At 41.3% G+C, this 22,893-nt stretch overlaps 1 protein-coding gene and 1 non-coding gene across 11 annotated transcripts in view; one reads left to right on the top strand and one right to left on the bottom strand.

The window, feature by feature from the left end:
- AMBRA1 (autophagy and beclin 1 regulator 1) overlaps positions 1–22,893 on the bottom strand; it is a 175,544-nt gene that overhangs the window by 47,226 nt on the left and 105,425 nt on the right. The window lies entirely within an intron of this gene.
- LOC115857705 (U6 spliceosomal RNA) lies at positions 16,744–16,850 on the top strand. The gene has a single exon (XR_004041352.1). It is a non-coding gene; the product is annotated as a U6 spliceosomal RNA (small nuclear RNA).

Raw genomic sequence — 22,893 nt, 5'->3', positions numbered from 1 at the left:
TCCATCTATCTATCTATTTATTGCTGTGTTGGGTCTTGGTTGCTGCGCGAGGGCTTTCTATAGTTGCAGCGAGCAGGGGCTACTCTTCGCTGCGGTGTGCGGGCTTCTCATTGTGGTGGCTTCTCTTGTTGCAGAGGATGGGCTCTAGGTGCATGGACTTCAGTAGTTGCAGCACGCGGGCTCAGCAGTCGTGGCTCGCGGGCTGAAGAGCACAGGCTCAAGCAGTTGTGGCACACAGGCTTAGTTGCTCCGCAGCATGTGGGATCTTCCTGGACCAGGGATCGAACCCATGTCCCCTGTATTGGCAAGTGGATTCTTAACCACTGCGCCACCAGGGAAGTTCCCCTATAGGGCTTCCTTAATAGGAACTTTCTTGAGTTTTCTAGGCCTCCTTGATAATGAAAATAACTTTTTAAATTCCAAGGTCCACTACTCAGGAAAGAATTATTCAGTTTTATTTGGACCCAGGCTCAATTCCATTGAGTTTATGAATTGTTCCTCTGGCTTGCTTATCTTTATCTAGATGGTTGATATCAGCCTCTGACCACCAGTCTCTCTCAAATGATTTTAGTTCCTTATAATTTCCTCCAACTTTTAACAGAAAAGCATATAACCCCAAATGGAAGAAGGCAAGTTGATTTTCTTAGTATATGATGAAAGAAATGCTAGTTCCTAAGACAGGATACGAAAAAAATTGAAAAAACAAACCCCATATCGTAGGAGCTTAAAATCTGGGGGAGAGGACGAGAGCTACAAACAGGAAAACAGTTAAGGAAAATACCAGATGCTTTAAGAGTGCTGTGGATATATCTGCAACTGGAACAGAAATGACTGAGGCTCCAACTCACAGCTCCAGAAGCACCCTGTATATCCATGCCTCAGGAAACGTCTTCTGGAAAACAGCTGTGCAATAAAATAATCATGTATGGTTGAACTGTGTGGAAGAGACTAGGGAGGTATTCTCTGCCAGTGGTGCCAGAGTGTTAAGGAGGAATGGGGCCTGGCAGCAGGGAGAGTTGATTTTCAGCGCCGCGTAAACATAGATTAGGGAGCTAAAGATGCCAGCAACAGATTATTGTCACCAGGTTCTCTTCTGTAAGAGCTGCAGGCCAACTGAGCCTGTCTCTCAAGAAACATCAGGAAGAAAAAGTAGCACCCTATTAAAAAAAAAGCCCAACCATTTAACAGGCCTCTGGCTACTAAGCTCAAGGTACAGGAAATGTGCCAGAATGAATTAATGGACTGACCCACAAAGTATTTACATAGGAGGCACTTAGCCTTGGAAACCAAATCCTGACAGAATGCTGAGGGATTTCTGAGGGATCAAGGTTTTCTCAGTAATAACAGAATGGAACAAGCTAGACTCAGGGTTTCTCAACCTCCACTGTTGATATTTTGGGTCAGATAATTCTTTGTTTAGGGGGTAGGGTGGGTCTTGTGCACTGCAGGATGTTTAGCAGTACCCCTGGCCTCTTCCCACTAGATGCCAGTAGTCACCCAGTTGTGACCACCAAAAATGTATCCAGACAGTGTCAAATGTTCCCTGGGGATCAAAATCATTCCTGGTTGGGAAACTCCAAGTTAGATAAATACAGCCTACATTTTACTCCAAGATAGGTGCTCTTAGGAAGCACTACTACTGGAATGCTTGCTGCTAAAGGCACCAAAACTGTTGGAGATACTGATTTTGGAGAGAAACCAATAAAAGGCACAGCATTATACAAATATTCCTTTAGCAAACTTCCAGTTTTCCATTTCTGCCATGGATTAGAGTTTGGCTTGAACTGGGATCTCATGTGTCTGTTTTTAACATTGTTTCTGAGAATACGGGCTTCAGAATCAGATGGACCCGATTTTGACTCTTCCTGCTAGTACCTATATTAGTATCACTTTGTGTAAATCAATCTCTCTGAACCTCAGTTTCCTTATCTGTAAAAAGATAATAAAAATCCTTTCAACTTATAGGGCTATTTGGAAAACTTACTGAAATAATAATTGTAAAGTGATGGCAAATAGTAAGTGTCTAATAAATGACCACCATGAAAATTATTTAATCATTTACTCCAATCTCTGTATGCTTCTCCTCTATAGGTGTAGCTCTGGAGTCAACAGCTCATAGACAGAGGTTCTTTTGTAAGAGACTGGCCCAAATAATGTGCCAGGACCAAGGAAGAGAAGCACTTCATTTCAGAATTAAGAGCAAATGCATAGGACCCAGACTCCTTAGTAATGTTCTCCTTGAAAAAAAGCTTAGGCCAAGATAGACCACATTCTGGTCCACAAAACACACTGTAACAAATTTAAAAGAACTGAAATCATACAAAGTATGCTGTCAGAACACAAGGAAATTAAACTAGAAATCAGAAACAGAAAGATAACTTGAAAAATCTCTAAATACTTGGAGATTAAGCAACACACTTTAAGTAACACATGGCTCAAAGAAGACATCGCAAGAGAAATTTTAAAATATTTTTTCTTTCTTTCTTTTATTTTTTTGCGGTACGCGGGCCCCTCACTGTTGTGGCCTCTCCCGTTGTGGAGCACAGGCTCCGGACGCGCAGGCTCAGCGGCCATGGCTCACGGGCCCAGCCGCTCCGCGGCATGTGGGATCCTCCCAGACCAGGGCACGAACCCGTGTTCCCTGAATCAGCAGGCGGACTCCCAACAACTGCGCCACTAGGGAAGCCCTAAAATATTTTTAACTAAATGAAAATACAACTAATTAAAATTTGTGGGATGTAGTGAAAGCAGCGTTTAGAGGGAATGTTACTGCTTTGAATGCACATACTAGAAAAGAAGAAAGATCTAAAATCAATAATTTAAACTTCCACTTTAGGAAACAAAAAGAAGAGCAAATTAAATCCAAAGTAAGCAGAAGAAAAGAAATAATCAAAATTAGAGCAGAAATCAGTGAGACTGAAAACAGGAAATCAACAGAGAAAAAAAAAAATCAATGAAATCAAAAGCTGGTTCTTTGAAAGGACCAATAAAATCAATAAACCTTTAGCCAGGCTAACAAAGAAAAAAAGAGGGAAGATACAAATTATTAATACCAGAAATGAAAGACAAGCTATCACTACTGATCCCATGGACACTAAAAGGATAGTAAAGGACTATTATGAACAACTCAAGGCCCACAAGTTTGATAAGCTAGGTGAAATGGACCAATTCCTTGAAAGACACAGACTACCAAAATTGACACAAGAAGAAACAGATGATCTGAATAGGCCTATATCTATTACACTGAATCAATCATTAAAAACCTCTTAAGACAGAAAGTGCCAGGCCCAGATGGGTTCATTGGTAAATTCTACCAAACACCTAAGGAAGAAATTACATCAAATCTCCATAATCTCTTCAAGAAAACAGAAGTGGGACTGCTTCTGAGGCCAGCACTACCCTGATACCAAAACTGGACAAAAACATTGAAGAAAGGAGAACTACAGTCTAATATCTTTTATGAACACAGAAGTAAAAATGCTCAACAAAATGTTGGCAAATTGAATATAATAATGTATAAAAAAAAAAGTTACACACTATGACCAAATGGGGATTTATTCCAGTAGGCAAGGCTGGTTAAACATTTCAAAATCAGTTAATAATATGATACATCACATCAACAGGATAAAGAAGAAAACTCATATGATCATATCAATAGATACAGAAAAGGCACCTGACAAACTCTAAAACCTATTTTTGATAAAAACTATCATCAAACTGGGAAGAGTGGGGAACTTCTCAAGTTGATAAACAATGTCTACAAAAAACCCATAGCTACATTTAAAGGTGAGAAACGACAGTTGACCCTAGAAAAACATATGCGTTTGAACGATGTGGGTCCATTAACATGCAGATTTTTTCAATAAATACGTATACAGTACTACATGATCTGCAGTTGGCTGAATCCAGGGTGTGGAACAGTAGATATGGAGGGCTGACTGTAAAGTTATACATGGATTTTCAACTGTGCGGGGGTCAGAGTCCCTTTCTCCCCACATTGTTCAAGGGTTAACTGTATATGCTTTCCCCCTAAGACTGGGAACAAGCAAGGATGTCTCCTCTCACCACTCCTCTTCAACACTGTACTGGAAGCCTACTTAATGCAATAAGACAAGAAAAGTAAGTAAGAGGTATACAGATTGGAGAAGAAGAGATAAAACTTTCTTTGTTCACAGATAACATAATTGTTTATGTAGAAAATCCCAAAGAATAAAACAACAAACAAGCAAAAAACAAAACCTCCTGGAACTATTAAGTGATTATATTAAGTTGCAAGATAGAAGTCAACTGCTTTCCTATATGCCAGCAATGAATAAATGAATAAATGGAATTGGAATTTGAAGTTAAAAATACAATATCATTTATATTAGCACCAAAAAAAATGAAAACCTTAAGTATAAATCTAACAAAACATGTACAAGATCTATCTGATGAAACAAATCACAAAAGATCTGAAAAAATATTGGAGAGATACTCCATGTTCATGGATAGGAATATTTAGCACTGTTAAGATGTCAATTCTTCCTAACTGGATCTATAGATTCAATGCAATCCCAGTCAAAATCCTAGAACATTACTTTGTGAATATCAAAAAAACTGATTCTAAAGTTTATCTGGAAAGGCAAAAGATCCAGAACAGCCAACGCAATATGCAAAGAAAGAACAAATTTGAAGGACACTATCTGACGTCAAGACTTACTATAAAGCTACAGTCATCAAGATAGTGTGGCATTGGTGAAAGAATATGTCTATTCTAGATCTATGTCTAGACCTATTCTTGATCTATGTCTAGACCAATGGAACAGAAAAAAGAGATCAGAAATAAACCCACACAAATATAGTAAACTGATCTTTGACAAAGGAGCAAAGGCAATTCAATAGAGAACTGAATCTCTTCAAAAACAGTACTGAAACAACTGGATATCCATATACAAAACTATAAAATAAACCTAGACACAAACCTTACACTTTTCAAAAAATTAACTCAAATTGGATAGACCTAGACGTAAAACACAAAACTCTAACTCCTAGGAGATAATATAAGAGATAATCTAGGTGACCTTGGGCTTGGCAAAGACTTTTAAGATACAACACCAGAAGTACAATCCATGAAAAGAAAAAACTGACAAATTTTACTTCATTAAAATTAAAAACTTTTGCTCTGTGAAAGACACTGTTAAAGAGAATGAAGAGACAACAGTCTGGCAGAAAATCTTTGCAAAACACTTAACTGATAAAGGACTGGTATCCAAAATATACAAAGAACTCTTAAAACTCAACAATAACAAAAAACCCAATTAAAAAATGGGCAAAGGATCTAAACAGACACCTCACCAAAGAAGATATACAGATGGCACATAAGCATATGAAAAGATGCTCAACATCATTCCTCATCAGGGAACTGCAAATTAAAACAACAAAGAGAAACCACTACACGATTGTCAGAATCGCTGAAATCCAAAACACTGATAACACCAAATGTGGAACAGGATGTGAAACAACAGGAACTCCCATTCCTTGCTGGTGGGAATGCAAAATGGTACAGCCACTTTGGAAGACAGTTTGGCAGTTTCTTGCAAAACTAAACATACTCTTACCATATGATCCAGCAATCATGCTCCTTGGTATTTACACAAATGAGTTGAAAGCGTTATGTCCACACAAAACCTACACAGAGATGTTTATAGCAACTTTATTTGTAACTGCCAAACCTTAAAAGCAACCAAGATGTCCTTTAATAGGAGAATGGATAAATAAACTGTGGTACATCCATACAATGGAATATTATTCAGTTCTAAAAAGAAATGAGCTATCAAGCCATGAAAAAACATGGAAGAAATTTAAGTATATATTATTAAGTGAAAGAAGCAAAAAGCTATATATTGTATGATTCTAAACTATATGTCATTCTGGAAAAGCCAAAACTGTGGACACAGTAAAGATCAGTGGTTGCCAGGAGTTTGGGGGGGAGAGAGGAATGTACAGGTGGAGCACAAGGAGACTTTTTTTGTCGCAGTGAAACTATTCTGTACGGTACTATAATGGTGGATCATGTCACCATATTTTTGGCAAAACCCACAGAATTTACAACACTAACAGTGAACCCTAATGTAAACTATGGACTTTGGGTGATAATGATGTTTCAAGGTTGGTTCATGGATTATAACAAATGTATCACTCTGGGGCAGGATGCTGATGGTGGGGGAGGCTATGGGTGTGTGGGGAGGGAGGAAGGTATATGGGAGCTGTCTGTACTTTCAACTTAATTTTTCTGTAAACCTAAGACTGCTCTAAAAAAAAGTCTATTAATTTAAAAAGAGAGAGAGAGAGCCCAAGACTCTCATTCATGTTCTAGGAAACGGTGGAAAGAGCGGCTGTCCATAAGCATACTGTTAGTCATAGCAGTTCACTTTCTACCTCACAACCACAGAGCTCTTCTTCTGGAGCCTCAGAGCAAAAGAGTAAATGAAGATTATTCTGACAAAAGACAAAATGAAAGGGAAAAGAAACTTGAATCCAGTGATCCTGGCCAACCATCAGAAAACAACCATGGAGGGCTTCCCTGGTGGCACAGCAGCTAAGAATCCGCCTACCAATACAGGACACGGGTTCGAGCCCTGGGCCAGGAAGATCCCACATGCCGCAGAGCAACTAAACCCGTGCACAACTACTGAGCCTGTGTTCTAGAGCCCGCGAGCCACAACTACTGAGCGCGTGGGCCACAACTACTGAAGCCTGCGTGCCTAGAGCCCGTGCTCCGCAACAAAGAGAAGCCAGCGCGATGAGAACCCCACGCACCACAACAAAGAGTAGCCTCCACTCATTGCAACTAGAGAAAGTCCGCGCATAGCAATGAAGACCCAATGCAGCCAAAAATAAATAAATTTATATTAAAAACAAAAAACAAAAAACCTTCTCTTCTTTAAAAAAAAAAAAAGAAAAGAAAACAACCATGGCAAAAACCAAACTGCTAAGTCTCATTCTCTGAGTCCTGTGTTCAACTTGCAGGCTGGAAGCGTTGGGAATATGTCTAAGGATAAAATTTTAATAGTCATGACAGTCACATGGTAGGTGAGCTCTACCAAGTCTGCATACATCTTTCTACCTCTGCTTCTCTCAGACTCTTCTCTCCTGTTCCTTGGAAAGGAGAATCAGGGACCCTTTTTTCCAAAACAGCTTTTTAGGCTCTCTCCAAGATCTGTTCTAGGAGCAGGGATATGAAGAGTATGATTCAACAGTACAGCGAAAATATGCAACAATAGGAATCATTAGCAAATCTATCAGAAAAGCTAATTCGGGAGGTTAAAGAAGGGCAAGTTACAAAGAAGGAAGCGATTAAATTATATCTCAGTCCTATAAAATTGCTGCATTTGAGGCGGCCTAATTCAGAACAGCCGTCTGACTGTGCTGCTGCTGGGAAGGCAGAATAAGAATGGGGCTGGGGGCGAAAACACGCATCAGCCGAGAAACACAGTTACTCTTCTGCTTGGTTGTGATATGAAGCCAAGAACCAGCTTGCTAATTGGTCAGCAGAACTGAAACTAGAAACCCCAGGGCAGATCCAACTGAAGAACTAAGCAACTTTTCAAAATTCTTCTTAGAGAGCCAGCCACAAAAGACCACATATTGTATGATTCCATTTACATGAAATGTCTAGAATAGGCAAAGCAACAGTCAAAAAGTAGATCAGAAATTGCCTAGGGCTGGAGTGGGCAGGGGAAGTGGAGGGGGGAGGGGGAAGTGACTGCTAATGGGCATGGGGTTTTTTACAAGGTGATAAAAATGTTCTGAAATACATAGATAGTGGCAATGATTGCACAACTCTGTGAATATACTAAACACCACTGAATTGTACACTTAAAATAGGTGAACTATACAGTATGTGAACTACATCTCAATAATGCTATTATTAAAAAAACAGTATTCAATATAACTTTTGTTCAATTTATGAAGTAAAATATGGCAATTCCACTTTTGGTAGCCCTTCATACTTCTTTAATAATTTAAGAGTATTGGTGAGCATCTTTTTGTTCCATATTTGTTTACTGGCTCATTTTATTTCTTTTACTGTGCACTGCTTACCCGCACCTTTTGTGTATTTTTAAGTTTTTTTGGTTTTTTTATAGATTGTCTGAGTTCTTTGTAAATAATAAAATGGTTTCTGTCCATGAAAAATAATTCTTAGAGCAATACAACACAGGATTATTTGGACATAAAAAGCATTCTTCATAAGTATATATTGAATGGCATCCTAGGAAGAATACTTATTCCTCTTTCCAGAAAGCTTTATTTAAATGCAGTCTTTAGGAACTTCCCTGGTGGATCAGTGGTTAAGAATCTGCCTGCCAATGCAGAGGACACGGGTTTGAGCCCTGGTCCAGGAAGATCCCACATGCCGCGGAGCAACTAAGCCTGTGCACCACAACTATTGAGCCCACGCACCTAGAGCCTCTGCTCTGCAACAAGAGAAGCCACCACAATGAGAAGCCTGTGCACCGCAACGAAGAGTAGCCCCCGCTCGCCACAACCAGAGAAAGCCCACACAGCAATGAAGACCCAATGCAGCCAAAAATAAATAAATAAATATTTTTTTAAAAAAAGGCAGTCTTTAAATCTGTTCCATGAAGGAGTATATAACTAAGCATGTTGTAACTCTCACTTTATCACCTTATCACCAATTTAAAAAGTCTCATCCAAGATCACAGTCAACTATTCTATAGCCTGGGGACCTGGAAAGAGCTCCTGGTGGCAAATAACAAGACTTCCTCCAAGGGTAGATGTTTCTCTTAGTTCTCATTTATGGTTTTGACATTGAGGAAAATGACCAAACTATATGTAGTTTGTTTAAAAATAACAGCTTTATTATGATATAATTCACATATCATATAATTTACCTAATTAAAGCATATAATTTAAGGGGTTTTAGTATATTTCACAATTGTGCAACCATTATCAAAATCAAATTTACAACAACCGTCACTACTACCTAATTTCAGGATATTTTCATCATTCCCTAGCTTCCAAAATACCTTACCCATTAGCAGCTACTCCCCTCCCCTCTGCCCCACTCCCTCCCTTGCCCTAAGCAAGGGAAGAGATTAGTGAATCTATTTTCTGTCTGTATAATTTTGCCTCTCTTGGACATTTCATGTGAATGGAATCATACAATAAGTGGCTGTTTGTGTCTGGCTTCTTTCATTTAGCATAATTTTTTCAAAGTTCATCCATGTTTTAGCATTTATCAGTACTTCATTCCTTTTTATGGTCGAATAATGTTCCACTGTATGTTTTTATAACTGAACCACAGGTTCACATGAGATTAAGATAATAGTTTTTATTTATAGAAAACACACTGCATGGAACCTAGTAATCATAAAAGTGTTGAGGGAAACAGATTTATGTCCTTCCAAAGGAAGGAAAAAGTAGGCTTTCAAAGATCAATTCTGGGGTCTTCCCTGGTGGCGCAGCGGTTAAGAATCCGCCAATGCAGGAGACACGGGTTTGAGCCCTGGTCCTGGAAGATTCCACATGCCGCGGAGCAACTAAGCCCGTGTGCCACAACTACTGAGCCTGTGCTCTAGAGCCCGTGAGCCACAACTACTGAGCCCACATGCCACAACTACTGAAGCCCACACGAAGCCACCGCAATGAGAAGCCTGCCTGCTGCAACAAAGAGCAGCCCCTGCTCACCGCAACTAGAAGAAAGCCCACGCGAAGCAATGAAAACTCAACGCAGCCAAAAATAAATTAAAACAAAACAAAACAATTCTGAATATATCACCTATAGCTGAAGCGAGTCTTTGTTTTTTTCTGAGGCTAAAATAAAAGATAAGAAGAGTATTAGGGGACATCATTTTCTGTAAAAACACCAAAATAAAACCCCACTACTCTGTTCTCTGTATCTACATGTTTGGTTTGGTTTGGTTTGGTTTGTTCACTTATTTTTATTTTTTATATTCCACACATGAGACTTATATAATGTTATAAACCAATGTTACCTCAATAAAAAATAAATTAAAACAAAAAAAGACCCCCCAAAATATCATATGGGTGACTATAATTATGACATAGGAAATATTCTCAGTAAGGTATGTGGTCTATCAGACTTAGGCTGTTTAATAACTGCTCTAACTGGTCAATGAAACTGATGTTGAGATCAACCATTATATGGTAAAGATCCGAAATATATATATATATACATATACATACACACACACACACACACACACACACATAAAATTTTCCCCTCCCTCAGCTTCACTGTGCAGCTTGCAGGAACCTGCGCCCTCGGCAGTGAAAGTGTGGAGCCCTAACCATTGGACCACCAGAGAATTCCCAGGTCCGAAACATATTTAACATAAATTAAAGGGTAAGTATTTTGTAGATACAGATGTCATTGACTATATGTGTCCCTTTTTTTGGGGGGGGCCGCACCCTGCAGCTTGTGGGGTTTTTAGCTCCCCAACCAGGGATCGAATCTGGGCCCTAGGCAGTGAGAGCACGGAGTCCTAACCACTGAACCGCCAGAGAATTCCCGACTATACGTGCTCTTAGCAGGAATTGGGTCCCTAAACCAACATAATTTTATTGTCCAGTAAACTCCTAAAGGCTCTAAAGCTCCTGCTCATAAAAACAAGGGTAGCATTAGTCCACATACAAATCATGAACTTTAGGAGCAGACCCAAGAAAGAATTGTTGAGGTCAAAGGCATTAGATGAGGCCAACAAAATAATAAATTATATAGCCTGTGAACTCAACAAGGATATTAGTAAGGCCTGGAATACAGATACTGTGCAAGGAAGGGGAAAGAAACAGCTATGAAAGATTTCTACGCATTACAGTGTCGTCGAAATTTTTCTCAAAACAATTCAAACCAGGATTATGTGGCCATAGCAGAGTAAGCTTTGTAACAGGCCAAGAGGAGGAAGAGAAATTAACCTGATGGTCATTAGGGCCAGAGCAGTGGATAGAGCCTTCCTATCTGGAGTAAGTAGTACACAGAATCTGATATTAGCTTTTCTAAAAATTGTGGCAAAAAGCACATAACATAAAATTTACCATCTAAGCCATTTTTAAGTGTACCGTTAGTTACAGTTACAGTTCAGTAGTGTTAAGTATATTCACATTGTTGTGAAACAGAACTTTTTCATCTTACACTTACAAACCTGAAACTCTATACCCGTTAAACAACTTCCCTTTTCACTCTCCCCTCAGACCACAATTCTTTCTGTTTCTATGAATCTGACTACTTTAGATACCTCATATAAGTGGAAACACGTATGTAGTATTGGCATTCGTTTTTAATGTGTCTTAAAAGAGAGAATGCACAGTGCTTCCCTGGTGGTGCAGTGGTTAAGAATCTGCCTGCCAATGCAGGGGAGATGGGTTCGAGCCCTGGTCCGGGAAGATCCCACATGCCGCAGAGCAACTAAGCTCGTGTGCCACACTACTGAGCCTGAGCTCTAGAGCCCGCGTGTCACAATTACTGAAGCTCATATGCCACAACTACTGAAGCCCGTGCGCCTAGAGCCCGTGCTCCGCAACGAGAAACCACCGCAATGAGAAGCCCGCGCACCGCAACGAAGAGTAGCCCCCACTCGCTGCAACTAGAGAAAGTCCACACGCAGCAACGAAGACCCAACGCAGCCAAAAAAAAAAAAAAAAGTAAAATAAAATAAATAAATTTATATAAAAAAAAGAATGCACAACTAGATAGCGCACACATAAAGTCATTCACAGACATGGTGTGAAATCAGTCATATTCAAACCTACAGGTGGTCCTTAGGTCTGATGGGAGAATGTAACTTCTAGGCCTGGCATGGCCATTTCCCCTTAAAAAGCCATTCCAAAAAAAAAAAAAAAGTCATTCAAAGAGGTCAAACAGAGCACAGGGCTCATGCCAATAGTCCTAGAAAGCTCCAGAAAGTCCAAAGGTGGTGGGGCTGCCACAAGACTACTTTGCTTCCCAATTCAGAGATCGTCAATGATTAAATCACGGTGCCTTGTTGGTACCAGTATCAGCAGGAGTTCAGCAAAGCATCACCAGCCTAAAGCAAAGGAGTAAGCTGCTCTTCACTGGGTCCTCACTCCTTCCTCCTATCACATTAAAACCCAGGATTAATCTTGACTGTTGGCAGGGTGACTGGTACCTGCTAGCTCTCTGAAGTCAAGCTAAGATGCTCCTGCGTGGGTAGATGAAGACGTTGAGGCCTGTTTTCATCACCCATTCTGTAGACCTCCCCTTCTTCGATATGTATGTCCTAATGAAGCAATTATCTACACTTACACTAATGATGTAATTGGGAAAAGTAATTATGAAAGCAGAACATCCATTTTCAAAGAAATGAATATCATTACATTTCTTCCACCCACAAACATTATTTAAGACAAACACAAATAAGCTCACAAGAACACATGCTACCGAAAGATATTTAGGAACAGCATTCCAAACCCCAATGTGTTCAGGAGAAACGGAGGAAAAAAAAGCCCAACAACCCCAAAACAAAAACAAAAAACCTTGCGTTGACTCCCACCAGGCAGGGATTTCCTCAAAGCCTCTACTTCTGACTGAAGACATGCAGGTGGATGAGAGTATTAAGAATTACTCTACCTCCACTTCCACATCCCCCACAACCTGGCATTTCCTATATTTAGGTCCTAGCAACCTCTGCTGCTGGAAGGACACTGGCTTAGGCAGGTCCCCGAGTGAAGCCAGGAAAGGAGTCCGGAAAGCTGTCATCATCTCACCGTTGCACAACGGGGCTGCTTACAGTGGGTGCCTGAGCAGCAGACGGATGGGCAGAGATGGGGTGGGGGGAGGCGGGGAAAAGTACTGAGGGAGATAAGAGGTGAGAGAGAAAGATAAAGAGAGCGACTGACCGACTCAAACACTGAACAGCTCTCACCAATCACCTGTCTTAGATTGCTGAGGCTCCTGCGGCTTTTATTGTTTGGTGGAAGCACAAGTGAGAAGAATTGGACCAGAGGGTCTTGGGCTTGTCAGCAGCAGGAGGGAAACGACCTTTACTGCTGCAAAGAGGATGCAAATTTCAAAAGCCTAAAATCTGCAATGAAGGGAAATGGAAATGTGCTGAACGTGGGTTTGACTGGCAGCTTTCCTCATCTGCCGATCACAGGGTAATAAACACTGGGAGATGGCAGAAATGAAGACAAATGCTTTCAGCAGCACCATTCCCCACCCGCCCCTCCTCTTACGCCCCCACTCAGCACATGACAAGAGAGTTAAAGCAAGAAAATAAATCAGCTTCTCAACCAACTCTTTTGTTAAAACTTTCCTTACAGGCCACCTACACGTGAATTATTGCTCTATGAGCCTACATTCTCATTAGGAGGCCCAGTTTGTAAAGGGTGAAAAGCTCCTGTCAAATCACACCTGTACATTTCGGGGTACAGCATTACTGGGCTGAGTCAGTTGGGGCCAGCATATAAGAAAGAGGCCACAGGCTGCTCCCAGAGGGGAAGGCACAGAGGCCCCAAGCCTCTGAGACTCTAACTCAAGCCTGGCTCACTCAGTTTAGAGGAGACTCGAGCTCCAAGGACAGCATGGTGTCACTTCACTGCAATCACTGCCACATTACTATTTACCCAGGGACAGAAAGGCTGAGTAAGCTCTGAGGGCCAACAAAGAAGCCCCTTGGGCTTGGAGGGCAAAGGTGAAGTTAGATCAAAAAGTGGATACAGAATACAATACTCAGTCTTGACTGCCAACTGCACATTCACTTTGGAGTGAAGGAAACATCTATAAGGTCGAGGATCATATGGGTTTCCTGCAAGTTAGTGCAAGGGAAATATTGCATATTTTAGGACTTGCGACATTGAGATAAAGCATCCAGCTGACTTAGTTTTTGTAAAGGGACTAGGGTTTTTTGAGTAAGGTCAAAAGGTTAGTAATTCCTAATCCATGTGGCGGCAGCTGCTTAAAGGAAGATGGTTGAGCATTTTGTAAAAACTACATCCTGATTATGCTAAAAGTGAGCCTGACAAAAATCTTAGTAACTAGATCCTTTAAGATACTCAAAAAGACATTCTGTCCTACTGGCCCAGCCTGGCTGTTTTTTTCCAGATCAGAGGTGGAAAAAAGATTCTAGACCTTTGTTCTAAAGTGCAGGCACCAACTGGTGGAAAGTCTGGAGCAAAAATAAGTGGGAGAGACCTTGGTAAATGGGCCTGTTTCAAACCACAAACTGCTCGGAAACGTGAGTAGTCCCCAGAGCCAGGCATGTGCTCTGGGATCCTGGGAGAACAACACTTGTCACATAAAGATAGCTAATTTGAAATAGTTTCTAATTAAAATCCACTGTTCAGACATTAATATCAGGCACAAAGTGGAAAAGCATTATTAACAAGCCCCATATTGAGATACTGCTTAGAAGGATGCACCTAGAAGCTAGACAACAATCTGGATAAAATCTAAATAAAATCTCACCTCCTTCTGGAAGCTTTTCAGAATTAGGGAGAAATCCCTCCCCACACAGCATTAGCCATTTTCATAACACAAAACATTTGTCATCTTGTAGGTTACCTGTATATAAAGTCTGCAATGAGTTCAAGTGTTTATATCTCTGTGTACACTTAGCCATCAATTTTCAGTTGATACTGCCTGGTCTCTTTCTTCTTTAAGATAGTGAACTCCTTGAGAGAAGGGGGTCAACTTTTCACTTAAATTTTAAATATTGTACAGTCGCAGAACTTAGAATTTTGCCATTCATACAGTTACAAAGCGTGAGGAGCACCAATGGGAGCTGCAAGGAAGGTCACTGCTAGCCTTATGAACTGTCCTTCCACAAGTGAGAAGACATGCCCTAGACAGTCCTTACTATCTATATCTATTATAGGGACAGGCTGAATTATAAAGAACCAAATCATATGTTAATTTTCAGTCCAGTATATACATCCAGGAATGGGACTAAGCAATTACAGTTTGCAAAAAGAGCATGTCTTTAATTATAAATAAACTGAAACATCCATCGAGAAAAAAACAGCTTAACAAACTATGGTCAATTATACTATGGAACACCATTCAGCCATCCAAGAGAATAAAGTAGATCTATATGTACTGACACAGAAAGATGTCCTTGATATATTGTTCTGTATGATCCCATCTCTATAAAAAAACAAAATGAAGAAAAAAATAGGTATATAAATATATATGTGTGTGATGAGGCATAGAGAAAAATTTGGAAAGATATACTCCAAAGATGGTGAACTCCTTGAGAGAAAGGGGTCAACTTTATACTTAAATTTTAAATACTGTACAGTCGCAGGACTTAGAATTCCCTTTGGGGAATGGGACTGAGGATAAGAGTGGTGAGGAGAGACTTAAGCATTTTACAGTACATATTTTGATATTAGCTGAATTACAATGGACCTGTTTGGTTTTGGGGTTTGTTTTTTTTTTGCGGTATGCGGGCCTCTCACTGTCGTGGCCTCTCCCATCGCGGAGCACAGGCTCCAGACGCACAGGCTCAGCGGCCATGGCTCACGGGTCCAGCTGCTCCGCGGCATGTGGGATCCTCCGGGACAGGGGCATGAACCCGCGTCCCCTACATCAGCAGGCGGACTCCCAACCACTGCGCCACCAGGGAAGCCCAGTTTTGGGGTTTTTTTAAACAAGATTTAAAAGGGAAAACAGGAAGAGTGAGAAGTTACCTTTATAATGATCTATGGAAAACTTGTACGTTTTACCATTTAATATCCCCTATATTCAACATATACATTTATTTGTTCTATAAAGCTAATTGGTTGAAGGACTTGAGAAAAACTCCTTGATCCTGGGTTTGCAATAAAATTCAAAAACCTCAAGTTTTCCATTTTTACCAAGTGACAGTCAGAATGATACTCTGAGATGCCCTTCATACATCTAAGAAGAGGGTTATGTCTTTGGTAACCAATAAATCTGTGCTATTTGACTAAAAAGGAGTCAGAACAATTCCACCTATGGGTGAATATCTTACAAAAAATGCTACAGATGTACACAAGGACATATGTCAAGGAAGTTCAAGGCATGTTGTTATAGTAAATATCTAGAAAGTTTCATGTTCTTCAATAGGGAATAATGTATATAAATGAATACTGGGCAACAATTAAAAGGAACAAACCAAATCAATCAAACTGTGTCATTGTGGATTGATGAAAAACATAATATTGAATTATAAAAGTTGTAAAAATGATACATATGGTATGATACCATTTATAAAAATACAACTCTTAAAACACAAAGCAGGGCTTCCCTGGTGGCGCAGTAGTTAAGAATACACCTGCTAATGCAGGAGACACAGGTTCGAGCCCTGGTCCGGGAAGATCCCACATGCCGCGGAGCAACTAAGCCCGTGCGCCACAGCTACTGAGCCTGTGCTCTAGAGACCGCGAGCCACAAGTATTGCAGCCCGTGTGCCTAGAGCCCATGCTCCAAAACAAAGAGAAGTCTCCGCAATGAGAAGCCTGCACACTGCAACAAAGTGTAGCCCCTGCTCGCCGCAACTAGAGAAAGCCTGCGCCCAGCAATGAAGACCCAACGCAGCCAAAAATATAAATAAATTAAAAAAAACAAACACAAAGCAATGATATTTTACTAACATATTAAGTTATAAAAGAGGGACTGCAATTATATAAACCAAATTCATGATAGAGGCTGCCTCTAGGTAGAACGGGAAATATAATTATGGAAGTCAAAGGGAACTTCGACTTTATCTAAAAAGATTTTATTTTTAAGAATTGAGGGGGGTGCTCGCTTCGGCGGCACATATACTAAAATTGGAACAATGCAGAGAAGATTAGCATGGCCCCTGCGCAAGGATGACACGCAAATTCGTGAAGTGTTCCACATTAAAAAAAAAAAAAAAAAAGAACTGAGGGGGGAAATTCCCTGGAGGCCCAGTGGTTAGGGCTCCCCGCTTGCACTGCAGGGGGCATGGGTTCGATCCCTGGTCGGGGGAACTAAGATCCTGCATGCTGCGTGGCAGCCAGAAAAAAAAAAAAAGAATTGAGGCAAGCAGGGCAAACTGTTAACAACTATTAAATCTTGGTGTGGCGGCACAGATGCTTGTTATATATTTGTGTGCCTGTATGTATGTATTTATACTTCTTTATATTAAAAAAATTTCTCACTATTGAAGGGAGGGAGAAAGGGGATAGGAGGGAAGTAAACAAGCAAGAAGCTGGGGACACAAGGTAAAGACCTTTATTTTAAATGCTTCCCCACAATCTCAAGCCTTGTCCAACAAAGAACGGGTGAGGCAGCAATTGGCTAAAGTGAAATACTCTGGGATGTGGAGTCCCACTAAATTCCAAAGGTGGGCAGAGATGGCCATATTCCGTTTACTTGGAATTCTTGACATGAAAGATTTCTCCCACAGAAACATATCCTGTGTCTCACTGAATCAAGTTTATACCATGTAAAGCCTGAGCTACTGCACTGGTGAAACCATCCAGCAGGCAGCTATGAATGGCATATGGTCACACAAACTTTGTACCCAACAAAAGCGGAGGCTCTAAGGCCATAGGCTTCCTGGGTTCACACTAGGAACAGTCTGTCTGCACAGATGAAATGTACAAACAGATGCCCAGCCCTAAGCTTTTCTCTTAGATGCCACCTTAAAACATCTTACCAGGGCTTCCCTGGTGGCGCAGTGGTTGAGAGTCCGCCTGCCAATGCAGGGGACACGGGTTCATGCCCCGGTCCGGGAAGATCCCACATGCTGCGGAGTGGCTGGGCCCATGAGCCATGGCTGCTGAGCCTGCACGTCCAGAGCCTGTGCTCCGCAATGGGAGAGGCCACAGCAGTGAGAGGCCTGCGTACCACAAAAAAAAAAAAAAAAAAAAAATCTTACCTTGAAGAAACCTAAGATTTATTTTTAATGTCAGGTTAGATAAATTTCTGAGACAGGCCTGTGGCAAAATTCTAGTTTTTGAAAGGGATATTTCACAAGGGAAAGCAAAGGAGTTTAAGATATGTTTTAGTCTCTTCCTTTCTGCCAGAGCTGCTGAGATAAACTCCTAAGGAAACACTGGGCCTGCTATCACTCTTCAGGGATGCCTGAAAGCCAGTGAGCATGATGGTACCCTTACCTTTTAAAGACGAACTCTGTCCGTAGTCATCATAAAGAATGCATGACAACATGCAAACTTCTCTATAGGCCACTTAGGGTGTGAGTAAGTAACATCATGAAAGAATCTTGCAGTTACCACTAAGTTATGGGCCCTTGTCCTTTACAAAATCATCTATCTATCTTCCTCTCCACTCTCCTCACTCCAATCCATCTTTTTTTTTTTTTTTTTTTGGCGGTACGCGGGCCTCTCACTGCTGCGGCCCCTCCCGCTGCGGAGCACAGGCTCCGGACTCGCAGGCTCCGCGGCATGTGGGATCTTCCCGGACCGGGGCACGAACCCGTGTCCCCTGCATCGGCAGGCGGACTCTCAACCACTGTGCCACCAGGGAAGCCCTAAAAGCAGAGTTTTAATTGTGTCACTCATCTGCTCAAAAATCTCTAATGGCTCCTCGTTGCCTAAACTGAGCTTGGTTCCTTGGTTTGTTATTCAAGGCCCTCAACAATCTGTCCGCCATCTACATTTCTGTGCTTATCTCTTACTGCTCATTAGTCATGTGTTTCTGGAAATATGTTTTAAATATATCTCCACTTTTATACTTTGCTTCATACTGTTCCTACTATCTAGACTCTTTCCTCTCTCTCCTAACAAATGTTTCCTAAAATTCCCCCAACCCCCGTCCCTGATCAAGGACTCTCCCAATCCCTTTTTCCAAGAAGTCTACTGATCTCATTAACCTGACATGATCCTCTCTTTGGAAGCCCCATAGCATTTTGATTCTCTCTCTTATTCTGTCATATTCCTTCTGCTCTATCTCCTACCCTCCTGTCCAGGCAGGACTCTGCCATTATTCAGTCCACTTAAGACAAGTACAAAATTCAGTCCACCAGAGGTCCAACTCAAAATCTGTAAGCCAAGTATACTTGCTCTGTTCCTGCTCAACACTTTCCCTGGACCTGAATCCCCACACTCCATTATAAATAGGTTCCCTGTTTGGTTTTTGGCCACATCATGCGGCTTGCAGGATCTTAGTTCCCTGACCAGGGGATTGAACCCGGGCCCCCAGCAGTGAAAGAGTCGAGACCTAACCACTGGACTACCAGGGAATTCCCATAAATAGGTTCTTTTGACAGGAAGACAACACATGATTTTCTCATCTTTGTATGAAATATCTTGATGCTCTGCCACAGAAGGTGTGCGATAACTCTGTATTAAGCACAGAAACAAAGGTTTCTTTGACTATGTGTAGACTCTTACTACTATATTGTTAGCGGAGTACGGACTATCTTAAATCCCTGTGAGAGACTTAAGTACCTCTCAGTCCTTGTGCCCTAAAAATAGCACTTTGCACAAACCACACAGTTGCAACTCAGTTTGTTGCCCTGGAGCCAGAGTACCTTTGGCTTTGAGAAATATCCATTCAACCAGCAGAAGGACACCTCCAGAATTCCTAAAACCACTTTTGTTTGATTTCTGAACTCTAGGAAAGTACCCAACCTCTGGAAATCTACAAAATACAGTACTCAGGGCACTAAGAAATTGATGGTTACATGCAGGAGAAACACTCTAGGAATTTACTTCCTTCTTAACTGCAGCCAAAACAAAGCAGGGGTGGCCAGGTTTTCCACTGCAAGCTGGTTTAAGGTTAAAAAGTTTCTGCCTTTGGCCTCTGGAGGATCTGAGCTGGGAGCACGGTGTCCCCTTTGTCTGCCTCTGCAAGGCTCTTGCCTTGAGGCCAACAGGATTACCACAGCCATTTCATGCTCTGAAAAGTCAGAAAAGGCGAGATGGGGAGCTTTTCACTCAAGGAAATGCCTAGTAGCCAGAGACAGTTCTGTTTCTGTTGAAAAGATAAGCGGGGATGCTGAGGTTAAAAAGCAAAATTTCCAACAATGCTTAATGAAAGGTTTGGAGACAATGTACAGAATTAGGCAATGGGATAAACTCCAAGTAGAGAGGAGCAGGTGCCAGAGCAGAAATGCAGCAAAGAATCAGCACCAGACAGTTCATGCATTCAAATTTCCATGTATTTAAAATGTCATCAGGAGGCCCTAGGAGTACAGACTTGATGTAGCAATTAGGGGATACAGGCTTATCCCTCTTCGCACAAAATACCCACAAATAAGCTCTTAGGGTAAAAGTCAAAAGAAAGTAGAAAGGAAAGCTTTACCATAAAAAATTGAGCAGCTGCTACACTCTGTTAACTACAGACCTTCTTATGAAGAGGTAGCCTAAACTCAACTACTGTATTCAAAGGCATAGAGCTCCCAGGGCCCAGACTGGGTTTTAAACACTGGGTCTATAGACAGTCTTCAGGAGCTCCAAGAAACCACTGAAATAGCAAATTAAATTTTGTGTGTGTGTGCGCGTCACTGTATTAAGTGGGTTTTGTTTTCTATATTTTATGGTGCTTTGATATCTTGGGGGCCACACAGACTGATAGACTGCCCCTCCCTGTATTAGTTAATTCCTAGAGATAGCAAACAATTGCCTACAAGCATGCAAACCAGCCAATCCAGATTCCACACCCTCAACCAATATATCCTCTGCCCTAAATCACCATCCATGTTGTTTTATAAAAACAAGCACACTGTGCCAACCAATGACAGTATCACCAGCAAAGAGATAAAACCTTGGCTTTCAACCTCACTAAGACTGACAGAGATAGAGTTTTAGACCAAAGTACGGAGTCCTGAGACATGCCCAGAATAGAGTAGTGATCTCAAACCAGAGGCTTTTTGATGGCTGAATGAGAACTGAATATTAAACATATATCTATCAAACATACATAGTGGAAGATGTACATAAAATGGTAATATGATGTCCTTCTTGCTTGGTTGAAGCCAATAATCCAGTTGGGGAGATAAGAGTTATGTCAAAAACATTACAGGGGCTTCCCTGGTGGCGCTGTGGTTGAGAGTCTGCCTGCCGATGCAGGGGACACGGGTTCGAGCCCTGGTCTGGGAAGATCCCACACGCCGCAGAGCAACTAAGCCCGTGAGCCAAAACTACTGAGCCTGCGCTTCTGGAGCCTGTGCTCCTGCTCCGCAACAAGAGAGGCTGCAATAGTGAGAGGTCCGTGCACTGCGATGAAGAGTGGCCCCCGCTTGCCACAACTAGAGAAAGACCTCGCACAGAAACGAAGACCCAACACAGCCATAAATAAATAAATTAAAAAAAAATAATCCATCTCAGAAATTATCTTAAAAAAAAAACATTACAAACAAGAAAAGGCCACTTAAGTGTCTAATGAATGGTACAGATGACTAGAGCCACAGCTGTTTAGGAAAGGTCACTGGGCTTGGGGAGGGGAAACCAGGAAAGCTTAGGGAAGAAATAGGAGCTAGGGCTTAAAGGAAGGAGGAAAGGATTTGGAAAGGAGGAGAGGGGGAGAATGATTCAAGGAAGAAAGAGGCTACTGCTCAAGGTGAATCAGGGTTCAAGGGCTAATATCAGTTCAGTGGGAAGCAAAGGCTCATATAAAGCAGAATATAATATGAGGCTTAAAAAATGACAAGGAATTTATCATCTGTACAGCAGGAAATAGAAACTCTTTGAAATTTTTTGAGTAAGGGAATTACAAGGTGGATAGCTTTTAAATTTCAATTTTTATCAAAATACTACATACACATAATTTTAAAAGTTAAAGAGTATTACAAGGCTAATAAAGTTAAAGAGCAGCCTCCTGCTCCATCCTCTCCCTTGATTTCTGCTCTCCAGAAGCAATTACTTTCCAAATCTTTTAGCTGTTTTTCTTCTGATAATTAACTGTCATATTTCTGCTGTTACTAATTTTTCAATTTCAGCAATTATCTACTGGCTTCCTAAGATGGGAAATGATTTCTCCTGCTCTCTTTCCTCCCTCATCCTACCAAAATAGTTATACCCCATTTTTAGGTTAAATAATGTTAATTATTTACAGTATTATGACTATATAAATATTCATAGCATACAGGAATAGTATAATAAATTTATATTGCCTTTCACATACAATTTTGTTTCTTCTGGAGGAGAAATGTTGTCGTAAGTTGCTAGTCGTAACCCTTCTTTTCCCATTCTCTTTATACAATGAGCATATTTATTTATTTTTGGCTGCGTTGGGTCTTTGTTGCTGTGCGTGGGCTTTCTCTAGTTGTGGTGAGTGGAGGCAACTCTTTCGTTGCGGTGCGCAGGCTTCTCATTGCGGTGGCTTCTCTTGTTGCAGAGCACAGGCTCTGGGCGCACGGCTTTCAGTAATTGTGGCACGTGGGCTCAGTAGTTATGGTTTGCGGGCTCTAGAGTGCAGGCTCAGTAGTTGTGGCACACGGGCTTAGTTGCTCCGTGGCATGTGGGTTCTTCCCGGACCAGGGCTCGAACCCGTGTCTCCTGCATTGACAGGTGGATTCTTAACCACTGTGCGACCAGGGAAGCCCCTGGCAAATATTTTAAAGGTGGGAAGACTAGAAACAGGGAGCCACCAGAAAGAAAACTGCAGTGGTATGACAATGGCCAGAATCAGGGTTAGAATAGTGAGAAGAGAAAGAAGAAACAATGAGACACTCCAGTAGGGATGAATCACCTATACATGGTAGTAAACGGAATATAGGTAGCTGGGGTGAAGTAATAACCCACAAAAATTTACAGGCCTAGCACCTGGGCATCAAGAAGAATGTTGGTAAAATTACTAAAAATAGGGAGTGGGAGAAAGTTTGGCTTTCAACGTATTAAACATAAGAAGGTTGTGGGCCATTCAAAGTGTAAAGAATTTAGAAAAATGTCTGAGGGGCTTCCCTGGTGGTGCAGTGGTTAAGAATCCGCCTGCCAATGCAGGGGACATGGGTTCAAGCC

Source organism: Globicephala melas, chromosome 8 (assembly GCF_963455315.2).
Source record: "Globicephala melas chromosome 8, mGloMel1.2, whole genome shotgun sequence".
NCBI classification, from domain to species: Eukaryota; Metazoa; Chordata; class Mammalia; order Artiodactyla; family Delphinidae; genus Globicephala; species Globicephala melas.
This window is presented reverse-complemented; position numbering and strand designations above follow the sequence as displayed.